The sequence below is a fragment of the Manis pentadactyla genome, chromosome 3 (genome assembly GCF_030020395.1).
Source record: "Manis pentadactyla isolate mManPen7 chromosome 3, mManPen7.hap1, whole genome shotgun sequence".
NCBI classification, from domain to species: domain Eukaryota; kingdom Metazoa; phylum Chordata; class Mammalia; order Pholidota; family Manidae; genus Manis; species Manis pentadactyla.
In genome coordinates this window covers 115275607-115289189 of record NC_080021.1, presented here as the reverse complement: position 1 = coordinate 115289189, position 13583 = coordinate 115275607, and positions in this window count along the sequence as shown.

Below are 13583 nucleotides of genomic sequence, written 5' to 3'. Positions count from 1 at the left end.
TGGGGTAATGGGCTCTGTGCTCCAAGTCACTTGCAGCTCCAGGTTCTGTCATGGGTTTGAGTCAAGGGACTCAGGTAGGGAGCTCTAAGGTGTCTGGGCTCCCCCACCTTAACCTCAGGAATATAAGAATATAATACCCCATGAGTGTTGGGCCCACCTGGCCGGTGACCACTGTGGGGCCTGTTTCTTTACTGTGGTTGGAGGTCATTATTTGGAGTTCAGGTGAGATACCACGTATGGAAGGACACTGGCTCTGAAGTAAATGCTCCTGTGCTCACTGTTACTGGTAATAGTAACAAAGGGGTACACTCCCAGGAGGACAAGCCCTCCCTGTGTGCCTAGAGCTATCCATCTTCACAACTAGCTGGTCCCCTAGAGCCCCAGGGTAGAGCGCCCCCAGCCCACCCCAGGGAGCTGGGGCTTACTCACCAGGAAGGCTGATCAAAACAGAAACGCATCTTGAGTCTTGGAGGAAAGCTCGCTGCTTTATCCGCTTTTCTTTTGGTGATACCACTGTGAAAACCGATGAGGGAAAGCCTGCAGGAGCAGCTCCCATGCCCACCACTCCTGGTCAATTGCAGACCCCACTGGAAGAGACAGAAGCCTTACAATTCATACTATTTTAGCCACTTTGCCACCCAATAGGCAGGGAAGAATTTCTGCCTCCACCAGCAACAGCCCAGCCAATGAGAGGCTGTTACAATTCAGCCAATGAGCAGCCACAACACATGAAACTCCCAGTTTCCTCCAATGGACTTTTTGCTTAGAAAAGTCCTCAACCCCCAGCCACTCTCCTCTATAAAGGATCCTCCTCTCCTTTGTTCTTCCCATATGCTTGTGGTTTTGCCATAGCATTATTGTCCTGAATTGTTCAGTGCTGCTCCTGAATAAACCGTTTTTGCTGGTAAAATAACTGACAGCTTTATTTTCAGGGTTAACACCATGCATCTGGATAGAGGGTATTTGTCTGATCTTCTCCTCCTTATTTGACAGATAAGAAAACAAATGCCGTTGTTCAAAGTCTGGCCAAGCTTTTGGGAACTCCAGGCTCAAGGCCAATGGCCTATTTTCTGGCTCACAGCTCTTTCCCCTTCTCCACCTCCCCACCCTCACACTCATTAATCACCAGGGGCTTTGACTATAGAACACCAAATACACGGACTTTCCAAAATGCCCAGGAGATGGAAGAGATTTGTTACTTACATCTTCCATGCTGGGAAGTCACAGCCAGAGAATGAGTATTATGAAGCTCTTAGTTTCTCTTCTGAAAGGGAAATATATATATTTACATATATATTTCTATGTGTGATGGGAAGTTTATATCAATTCAGAATTGAAACATCTTCTGAATTGTATGAGTAATGTATGCTGATACTCTGACCTTATTATCATAAACTACCCTAACTAGAGACCTTTTAAAGTCAAGGAATAAAAAAAAAAAAAAAGGACTCACTGAGTGATGGAGCATGAGTAGAGACTGGGGAAGAGCAAGAAGAATGTGTATTTAGGAGGTGGTTGTCACCACCTCTAGAGGTATGAAGTGACCACTGCAGCAGGAGGCGGTGGCACAGAGACTGCCCACCCTCCTCACACCGTGACGGCTCCAGGCCTGGGCAAGTCGGGCCCTCGGGGACTGCAGCTCCTCCCTGAATGTCTTCCAGACTTCAGGAGCAGAATCTTCTTGGGCTTCTCTCTGCACCACATTTTCTTTTGTAATCAAATGGACCACTCCCACATAGGTGACCATTTGCCTAGCACTTTGTTTCCCAAGCATTCGGTTAAAACAGAACGAAATTAATTTTATGCAGAAATTGCTCTTTATATATTCAGTCTGGCCTAGTAGATGCAATTGGATGTGTCTCATTTTCCTATTTATCCACAGGTAAAATTCTTCACTGTCTCCTGAGCAGGACCAATCAAAGATACAAGGAGTACCTTACCACATATGAAGACATGAGCTCAAAACCTCTGAAGGCTTCTATTCAGCCTGTCCCAATTTAGTCCCATTTCCCTGAATGGCTTTTTGAACTTTTGGAGAGTATCAGATGTACTGTGGTGTAAATCATATTTGAACAAGAGGAAGATTATTAAGTTGCCAACCAAAAAGGCATTTTAAACTTACCCCATTACCCTGTTTAAACATCCCTAGCATTAGTGCACTTGGAAAACTCTTCATATTAAGTAATCATTTTAAAACAACATGCATTGTTCAGCAGGAGGCACCCAATTCCAGCTTGACATTTAGCACTTAGAGGAGTTGGGAGACTCCAGGCGGCCTTATCAACTCACAGATGGGGGCACTAAATGTCAGGCGGGCTGCTTCTGCTTGGAAACCACAGTCGAGAGTGTGGATGAACATAGGCTCCAGTTAAGTGCTTCAAGTATTAAGAGAATCTGAAAACAAAGTGCACACACCATTAGCCAAATTGATGCTGGCTTTTGATGTACTTGTGGCTTGGTCTTTGTCAAAAGTTTTTTAAAAGCGGTGGGTGGGTGGGGTATGGGCAATGACATACTTATAACCCTTCTGGAGGATACAATAGAATAGGATGGGCCTATTAACAAGTCCAGGCCAATGAGCTTTAGCTGTAAAATGACCACCAGCAAGGAAAAAACAAAAAAACAAAAAACAAAAAGCCCAGCTCTAATGCAAAGAAATTTCTGGCATGTATTCATTAGACCATCAGAAAGTGAAATAAAAAAGCACTAGATGATAAGGTGACTTTTTTCAAATTTACCTACAAGAAGCTGACCTATGATCTCCTGCAAGAATAATGGATGGAAACTTAATTATTTGTGTCTTCAGTCAACTCAGAAAATTTTCCAGATGGAAGAAAAAATTATCTTCCTTCGGGTACACATGCTTTTCAAAGGACTTTTGCTTCCACCATCTCAATTTGAGCCTCACACAAGCACCATGGACTGGTACACTGTGTGTCCATTTCAACAGATAAGAAAATAGTTTCCAATTCAGCAGACTAACCCTCTGCCCTGCTCCATTTCATACTTGCTTCTTGGGGTCTTGCTAGCTAGAAGTATAATTAGAATTAAAACACAGGCATCTGACTTCTAGTAGAACTGCAGAAATTCAAAACCCAACCAAACACCCCAGACAGTCTACAGAGATGCTCTTTTCCTCAGTGACCAAATCATGTGTATCTCCTGCTATTTCTGCCTAACCCCCAAAGAAAGAGGATCACCCTTCATGCCTTCATCCGAATCTCGAGCCCAAGTTCAGGAGTCAGAGAACCTTCACTCAATCCCTAGAAGACTTGGGTGGATGACACTTACCTTCAGTGCCTCTGTTGAGGAATAGAGATCATGCCTACCTCTGTGCATTATCATGAAGACAAATTATAGCAAGGTAACTGCTCCTATCAGGGACTCTTTTTATGTCCTAGCTCAGGGTCAGACTCATTGTGACCATTAATTCCATGTTTACTGAGCTCTTACTCTATGTAGGAGGTAGTCTGCTAGATGTCAGGAACAAAACTGTGAACAAGACTGTCTGCAGTTCCTATTTTCATAGGGCTTGCTTGCATTCTAGGTGGGAAACAATGGAAAAAACAAATGAAATTATCTATGATGTGCTATGAAGACAAATATATAGAGTCAAGAGAGGACTAGTTAAGATTCAAGGAGGAGTAAATGCATCTCTGAAGAGCACGTTCAAGCTGAAAACTAAAGGAAACTCAGCAAAGCTTCCCTTTTAAACCAAGTCTCAGCCTGATGCGTATCCCAGACAGTTGGCTCCTGGTATAGCACCTGTAACCCAGCAAGGATTTTGCTACTATTTCACATTTTTACACACACACAGACACACACACACACACACAGATATACACACAGATCTTTTAAATACACATGACTGCTCTGTTCAGGCACAAAACAGTATTTCTCTGAGGTGATATTTTATAATGCAAAACAAACGTCAATAAGGACCCAGGACTGCCGAACATCAAATATTCCCAAAAGCCATTTCTGGAAAATACAAATCATCACATTTGCTCTAGTGATGGATATTAACATGGCAAGGGTCCATTCTTTACCTCATGCTCAGTAATTTTCAGCAGCCTCTTCACCATCTTTATATTTTCTGTGACTCCAGGTAGGTTTTAGAGACTCTGAAAAGCCCCCTAAATCATTGAGATGCTTAGAAATGATTGTCAAGGTTTTCCCCCAAATGGATGGGCTGTGGGAGCACGAATCCTCCAGCTTCCCGTGGCTCTAGAAAGGGCACCAGAAGGAAATCCTCCCAAGGCTGTTTTCCTAAACTGGATCCCAGCTAAGTAGACTGGCTGTGGTGGGAAGGGGGTGTCCTAGGATTACAGATAAGACCACAGAGCCAAATCCTACAAGCAGAGGTTTGTACCAGGAGTTGTGCTGTGAGATTAAGCAGATATTTTTCTATCAAGGCAGTGAGTGAAAGAAAAAGCCATTAAAAATTATATTACTAGGGCGTCTTCTTGTCTTCTTTCATTGCTGTGAGTCCATTTATTCCATGGAAATTGTTACCTTTAGGGCAATTATGCACACACCCTGAAATAATGATGGCCACACCTACATATGAAATATTATCACTTTGCTTGTGCACTTTGAAAAGACCTGCCTAATTTGTGGATGTCCCTTGTGTATGAAGAAACTGATACTTATGAGAATTTTTAAATTATTTGACTCTTCCACCGGGAAAAGTGCAGCCTGTCTTCTGTGCTTTGACATTGTATGAAAGGAAAAGATACAGCTAATTTTGTTGCAATATTAGATTATCCAGGGATTGTTTATTTTCCATTGCTTCTCTGAAAAGTCAAAAAAGATCTGGAATCCTGGTTTGCATTCAGTGTGTCCATTTGCAGTTCCTAGACTGTCCATAATCTGTGAATGATGTCTTTGCAGAAGTTTGCATGGGAAGTGGTTAGTGCATTTTGCCCTAAAAGGACTTAGGACATTCCAAACAAGGATCGAGATCTTTCTCAGGACTGTTTGCAGAATTCAGTGCGTGTGACATCATCCATGACCTGGGCACTTGATTTGATCTTCATCTCTCTTAGGCCCCCAAATACCAATCCCACTTCTTGCAACACACAGAGAGTCAAATTTTAATAGACATGTTCTGGTGCCATTTCTAAGACTGGAATCAAGATTGATAGTCAAAACAAAGTTAAGTCACCATAGCTCCTATAGAATGACAAAAGCCAGTAAGTTGAACCAGGACTTCATTGCCACTAAGGACAAACAGGTTTTTGGTCTCTTTTTTCAGATCACACTCTAGTAGCATGGAGATGGGAACATGGTTTATTTGGCTAGAGGTGGTAAAGCACTGAGTAGCCCCTAGCAGCATAAAAAGTCTGAGGTTTGGGAAACAGGGATCAGGGAACCTGACACTCAGTGACCTTTCACCTCAGGTCAAATCTGCTGAAAGCTCACAGGCAAACTCCCTATGGCATGTGAGTAATGCTCCACATCTCCACTGATTTCAAATTGCTGCAGGGTTGGATGGTAGCAGAGATTCCATCTGAGCTAGGGATGCTCCTTGAGGAGACAGTTTGCAGACTTAGGAATTTGTTTCTTTTTCTCTGGTTCTCAGTGGCCTCATCTGTGAATTACAGATGATAAAACACTGGCCACACACGGAGATTGTGATTGCTAGGGCAGGTACTATAATCCGTTTCTGGTCCTTCCTCCCTTCCTTGCACCAGTTGAAAAGAAGTATTTTGGAAAGAGATTTAAAAATACACATATATCTCAATTTTTTAAAATTAGGGTTAGAAAATATGAATTCCCTATGAAGTGTTATTGAATAACACCTTAAATATACACATATATTTGTATGTATATAATTTACACACACACACACACACACACACACACATATATATATATGTATATATATATATAAAAATAACTTTGCTCATGGATTCTCATTTCTTCTTCCCTGTGCTGCAGTATGGATGTTATAAGCATCACATATTACAGAGGAGAATATTGAGGTTCAAACAAGTTCATCAACTTGCCAAAGGTCTTACCTTTGATCACTGCTGGATCTGGTGTTTGAACCCAGGTTAGTCTCATTTCCTAGTGTGTATTTTCTTCTATAGGCCCAAATTCTAATTGGTAACAGCAGATTTTATATTCTAATCAAAATCTAAAAGAAGCAAAGTCAGATGACTAGATCCATGATTATCAACTGCAACTGCATCTAAGAGAAACATGGAATGCTTATTCCAATGAGCCTATGACTCAGTCCTGGAGATTCTGACTCAGCAGTTGTAGGACAGGGCCTAGGAATCTGCATTTTAACACACACACACACACACACACACACACACACACACCAATTGGTGTTGGCTTTAGGTGGTCTAAGGTTCACAGTTTAAGAAACATGAATGGAGACACTATTACTGTCTCCCATCATCTTACCTCAATGACACAAAAATAGGACACCCCAGAACAAGAGCTTGCTGTCTGGGAATGGCCCTGGTGCTAAGGCAGAAACCCCTGTGCTGAGTTCTCTGAATGTCTGAGCACTCATCTCTCACAGGCGCTGCTGGCAGACAGGGACCATCTCTGCCCCCTGCAGTCATTGAGCTGGGAGAGTAATTTCCACATACAGATCATCTATTTAGAGCTGTAAATAACTACTAACACACTCATTGCTCAGTAACTAAGTGTTAGTGAACTGAGGAAAATAACCAGATTTGATCGTTCTTAAACTTCATGGATTTGAGGTTTGTCTTCTTTTCTAGAAAATGTTTGGAAGAATGTGATTCTTTGAAGCCTCGAAGCTCTGATGGTGAGCAACACCTCTGTTCATTGAAGGCAATCTGGACTGAAGCTGACTTTACCTCTGACTGAAAGATATCATGGGACCTGCCTGAAGGAAAGGCTTCAGCTAGTCTACCTGGACTCACCTGAACAGCCTACAGTGAAGATTCTGGGGACAAGCCCCTCATATATCTACCCCATCAACTTATTAATCTCCAAATTTAAATTTGAGCACAAAACCTCAGACCACAACACAACCGAGTGCAGCCCATTCAAACCACAATATATACATTGGTAAATATGTCTGTTTTCTTTTCCCTGAAGCAGATTATAATCTCCAAGAAAGCATGGACCAGGATTCTCCAATGTATATTTGAGGAGCATGATGCTGCTGAATAATAGGTACTTGATATACTTGAACAAGGAATGAATGGCTGAATAATGGCTGAAGTCAGAAAGAAACGGTGGTGGGAGCTAATTGCTGAAATAAATTACAAATTAGTTTGGGTGTACATGGGGAAACCCCAGAAATATTTAGAGGAGAGAATACTTTACAAGGTGGATTGAGGGTCCTGTGTGGAAGGTCGGGGCGAGAACATAAATTGGGCAGTACCAATCTTAATGAGCCCTCATTTACATATTATGCATAGGCATTAGCCTTGAGTGTTGATGCGACTTTGGTGACTTCAACAGCATTGCTATTTACTGACTGTTTTTATGAATCAGGTTCTTGGCAAAGCATTTTTATATACATTGCCTTAATTAAACCTTACTTCTGTGATTACTACCATTTTATAGACAAGGGAACAGGTTCAGAAATCTTGAGTAATTTTTCCAACTTAAATCAATAATCTGTACAATGGAATTCAAACCCTGGTCATGAGTTCAAAACTCCTACTGCCTCCCTCCATCCCACCCAGCCACAAAAGGCCCTTTCCACTTAACACAATACCCACATCCTCCCATGAAGTAGTCTCTGAAAATGTGATTTTTGTTTAGCATTCTGTGTCATCCCATGGACACATCATAACTTATTTAACTCTAAACAATCTCCAATGTTATGCAGTAAGCAAGTCCATTGCTTTAAAAAAGTTACAAAAACACCACACAGAACATCCTAGCACATAAAAGTTCTGTGTGATTCTCTAATTATTTCCTCAGGATAAAATCCTGGAAGTGCCTCTTACTTCAAAGACTAAACATGTTTAAGAACTGCCAATCTGCCCTCAGGGAAGTGTGCACACATGTGGATTCATGACATGCGCATTTCCTCATGCCCCTGCCAGCACTAGGGTCATAACCTTTTTCAGTCTTTGACAGTCTGATATGTAAAAAATGGTGTCACTCTTGAATTTGTATCCCATGGATTGGTCATGACGTCTAAAGCATTCAATATATGTTTATTGGATTTTTTATCATTTCTGACAATTGTTTTACATATCCTTTGCCCACTCATTTCTTGGGTTAACTCATCCTTGCTAATTTGCAACTCTTCATATAATAAAAATACCTTAGTTTTTTTTTTTTTTGCTGATATGTAAATATGTTTCCCTCCCAGATCGCCATTTGCCACTGTCTCTGAAGTCCCTTTGAACTCTAAGAATGTCTGTGCTTAACATATTTCTTTTTCTAAAAGTGGTAAAATTCATTCTCATTCCATTTGGGTAGAAATGGCAATGGTAAGCTTGAAAAGAAATGTTTGGTCAATGAGAGGGCTGCATGGGCTTTCTGAAATCTGGCATGGAGAGGTGGGTAAAGTAAAGTATCATTGGCTCATCCCTGTTGGGAAGACAGGCCAGATTTTAGAATGTGTATAATTGAAGTGGATAAGGAAATAGAACGAAAGATAAAAAGATGTCAGACAGCCATGAATAACCTCATAAAAAGCTTGATATCTATCCGGTGAGAAAATGGAGGCAATGAGTTAAACTATAGGGTCCCAAGAAAAAAAATTAGACATGGTAGTTTTCTTAACTTAAAAAAAAAATTGATAGTGAAGCAGTTTCTTTAAAAGAATCTTTAAAAGGGAGCTTCCTCCCTCTGTGGACCCCCTGCACTGCTTGGTCAGTTTATGAATTTTACATGTATCCCTGTGGCAGAAATGAAGGAAAGCAGGCCCTGTATGTGCTCCATTTAAGGCCAAGTGGCTTGTATGGCCACTCCAGCAGGGTCCAGATTCAAAACCACAAAATTCATTTGGATCTACCATTTCAGCAACCCTGAAGCAGCTGTTTTTTTTATTTTGCTGTTTTTTAAACTTAAGATTTTGCTAAGAAAACACACAAAAAACAACTTTGTAGAGCTGAACTTTATGCAGAATGAACTGTGTACCATTTACTAAGTAACCATAGATAATATAAAGGTGTAGCTATACCATACATATTAACTATTAACCCTGCAGAATAAATCCGGAAAGTCTTGACCATGTTCTTTCTTATGTCAACACCCCAATATTGCTTTCTACCCATGTCTCTGCCTTTGTGTCTGTCCACAATGATCTGATCCCTCGCTAGGCAGACATCCCCATTTTAAGGTCCCTTCCTTTAATTGCAGAAGACATGTTAATTGCTTAGAGTTCTTAGTTCTTATAAAAGTTCCCTAAGAGTCAGTCTCAAAATCTAAACCTGTGCTATTTAACTCAGATCCTTTGACTTAGCTAATGATCTGTTTGCTACTAAAATGCTAAAATTCCAGAGATGCCCTTTATTCTAAAGCAAATTCATCCTGGCTCCTGAAAAATGCAACCTCTTTTGTACTAAATAATGGGACAAGTTTTGAAATCATTCTGATTTTTGGAGCGAAGACTAACCTTTTTAGTCTAACCTTATCCATTAATTATGCAAAAGTTATTTAGTTGGTTATTTTCCATGCCCCACTATTAAAAGTCCTCTCTCCTCCCTGGTTGCAGCAAGTGGGAGCACAGGCTGTTTGCTTGCTCTTCACTGGGTTTTGCTTTTTTTTTAATTGCCATACAGTTGACTACAATATTCTATTAGTTTCAGGTGTACAGTGTAGTGATTCAACAATTACATACATTGCAAAATGGTTACCACACAAAGATAGTCCCTATGCTGTACTTTCATCCCTGTGACTTGTTTATTTTGTAACTGGCAGTTTGTCCCTCTTTATCCCCTCCACCTATTTCGCCCATTCCCCTTTTCGCTCCCCATGGCAACCACCGGTCTGTTCTCTATGTTTATGAGTCCATTTCTGTTTTGTTTGTTGGTTTCCTTGTTGTATTTCTTAGATTTCACATAAGGTTTGCCTTTTTAACTGTGGAGCTCCACTCTGTAGTAGCTACACACACAGCTTCATATAACAAGTAACCTTAGTTTTAAGTGGTTAGTAGGTTCATAACTTGTCAAAGGTGATAAATTAGAGCACCAAATTAATTTCTAAAAACCCCAATCCTCAGATAAAGGAATATTTTAACATGACTAGACCTCCAATTGCTCTACTTCCTAGGCAACCTGAACTTTCCTGGTCCAGTAGGTGGGATGGTATGGTGTGGAGGCTCACTGTGGCACTGAGGCAAGATCCATCTGACATACTTCACACTGAGACAAATGGAGAAAGTGGGAGTTCCCGGACAGGGATGCCGAGTGCGGAGTCAGACAGACAAGAGCTGTGCTGAGCCGGAGGGTGGTGAGGCGGGACAGGTGTGCACAGTTACAGGGCGTTCAGAGGCATACATGGCAAGAGTACCTGATATTTTATAGTCCTGATCAGTCTCTTAATCATGTTCTCATAGACTGTTGTAAGTTCAGAAAGAGTAGGAGAAGATTTTTATAAAATTAATCAATGGAAAAATTAAATTCACTTCACTAAAATTAAGCTTACAGTTGAGTGAATGTGGGGGACAAATTTGCTCCATAAAGTATGAGCACATCATGGCCTGGACGCCAACTGAAATCAGATCTTAATCCAGAGGTGGTGGTTTATGTGATATCCAAGGTAGCAGCAGTTTTAATCCACTTGTTAAGCCTCTTTTATGACCCACTTTGATTTACTATTGACTTTGGCATTGAGACCTACACTCTTGGCTCCCTCCCCAACGAGCATTCTAACCATTGCTTCCTCACTAACAGAACCTCTATTTTGCTCACCATCTTGCAAGTGGTCAGGGGAGGCTGGAATTGTCTTCATCACTAAAGGTCAAGTGGATCCATCTCAGTGAATCAAGTGACACTGAAGTGCTTCCAAGCAGGGAGTCCTGGGATGCCCCAAAAAGTGTCTGCTGAAGGGCATCTGAGGACAGAGTTCAGCAAACCCTATTGGGGCATTTGTGACCCCTGAATGAGGGAGCCATTGCAACCAGGGCCTGCCCAGCCCAGAGACCTGGACAATACATTAAGGATGGAGAAGAATGGGTCCTTGGTGACTATGTTGAGACATTCAGACTTACTGTTAAGTGAAAGAAGCAATGTCCTTATAAATCAAGATACTTTCCCATAGGTTTTCTACTACTTTCCTGTATGTAAGTATCATTCTGTAATAGTAGTGTTTAGACACTGTCAGTGAATGGACTCCTCATCTATTTTATATGTTCATTTTTGGCAGAACAACTATTCAAACATATTCTATAACACAAGGTTTTTCAGTGATCTAATTAACAAAACAACAGAAAACCATTCTGTGCCTATTTCTATCAGACATTCACTCAGTTTCAAAAGAGTGAAATATATTTTCTTTTGCATATCAAGACCCAAGCTTCAATCATAAGTTCATGTTCAGTTCTGAAGTTGTTAGCACACTGTGATCCAGCATGGCTAATTGAGCTCATTCAGTTTATTAAAAACCATTAGCAAGATATTAGCAACATCTGATCTACTTGTCATATATTTAAGAGCTATTTCATAAATAAGATCTCCTTATTGGCCAAAGAGATTCTCATGTGGAATTTATATCATCATATTTCTGTGATCCACCAATGAATTATCACAGTGGGTATTAGGTTGATCTATATGAAATTAACAACTTTGTAGATTAAAAATAGTTGAAAATCTTCAACTTCATATGATTCAACCTACAAAATCTGGAATTTATCCACTTTCCATGTCCACCAAATCACTCTGAAAAGTCTGAAGTATAAAGACCAGGCTTCAGTAAAATTGATTATTTAAATGCCATTAATCAACAGTTTTTAAAAGATGCTATCAACAAATGACTAGTTAAGCTCGCTTCATTAAGTTTTTATCAAAGCCAGTATTCCTGTGATTTTTTTTTCCTGACTTTTTTGGATTTATCAATATGAAAGCTACATTTTTGGCTTACATTTACTGTGTTTTAAAAGCAATATAAACTTCAACAAACTTCAAAACACTTCCTGTTGTACATGCCACATGTTTTACAATGTAATAATTTTCTCATATTTGCCTGATTGACCATGTCATAGGGTAAGCAAAATATAATATCCACACCCTTCATTCTCTCAAACAGCTGAATTGTAAAGATGTCTCATTATCTCAGCCTTGGACAAATTCATCAGGGGTGTTGTTTGCTCAGCCTCAATTCTTCTCTGAACTGCCTTTTCAGACAAGGGCATTAGTTGTCTTGATAACCTTTCCTCAGATGGTAGGTTTTATCCTCACCTGTACAGATTCAACTTACATGGTGTTTGTGGAGCATTTAAACCATCAGACTTAAATTTAGCTTGCCAAAAGATCTTTGGTGCTATGCTCCAGGACATGGCAAGTCCTATGGCCATAGCTATTGAGACTATTTTGTTCACCATTGTGTAGGTAGAACCACCTACAGGGCCTGACCTAGTGTGGGCATCCAATAAATATTATTAAAAATTAAGACAGAAATGAAACCTCTCTGGTTCATCAACTCATTATCTTCATCGTAAATTGGGCTACACGAAATTGTTTTTATGGATCAAGAACTAAAGACTGGAAATTTCATGTGGCTCAACCTAATAAGAAATAGAGGCCCAGAACATTTAAGGTTATAAGTTGACAAAGCTGAAATTGGGGTAGGTGCTCTTTCCATGTAGCCTCTTTATCAAGAAAGAAGAGGCCCACGCTGTTGCTAGCAGCATGATTGATGATCTGTGCGCTATTTGTAGTGTGTTATGGTAGCATACAGTATGTCACTCTGAGAAGTCAATAGTCCAACACCCCTATGAACAGGCTGCTTGACTTTCAGGGAGGTGCCAGGCGTGCTGTCCCCACCTGAGTGCGGAGATAACCCTGGCCCACCAGCATCTAGCTGTGAAATGCTGTCTGCAGCAATGCTGCTGACATGCCTAGAATTATAGACACCTCAGACGTCACCTGCCCTTCCTCCACTTTCCACTTAAACAAGAGGACACGGTAAGTGGAGAGACAAAGTTGTTTGCTCAAGAGCATGCAGTTGGCTCAAGGTCACGTAGCTTGCTTGCCCAGGGGTAGCAACTCCAGAAATGACACATTTTGCTGAGGAACTGAGATTCTTCACAGATATTTCAGGATGTGGGTCTCACATACTACAGGCCTATAGAGATGGTGGACCTGGTGACCTGTGGTCAGGAGGATCTCCTGTTTCAGAATCAGCCTGCCTGTGGGTGCTTTCAGTTGACCTGGATGCTGGCACCAGCAGCCTCTCCCTCGGTCCCAGACAACGGAATTTAGAGAGGAATCAAAATGGCTCATTTTGATATCTTGAGCAGGCCTCTTCTGGTTTGTCCCATGCCCCAGGCTTCTGCGGATTTCCTGCACATCTCCTGCTTCCTGTTCACGTTCACATCCCCCTGTCACTCCACTGCCTGAGATGTGTGTCTGCAGGTCATTGCCACCTGTTTATCTTCCGTCGCTTTCTTTTCCTGGTTCGTATTCTTT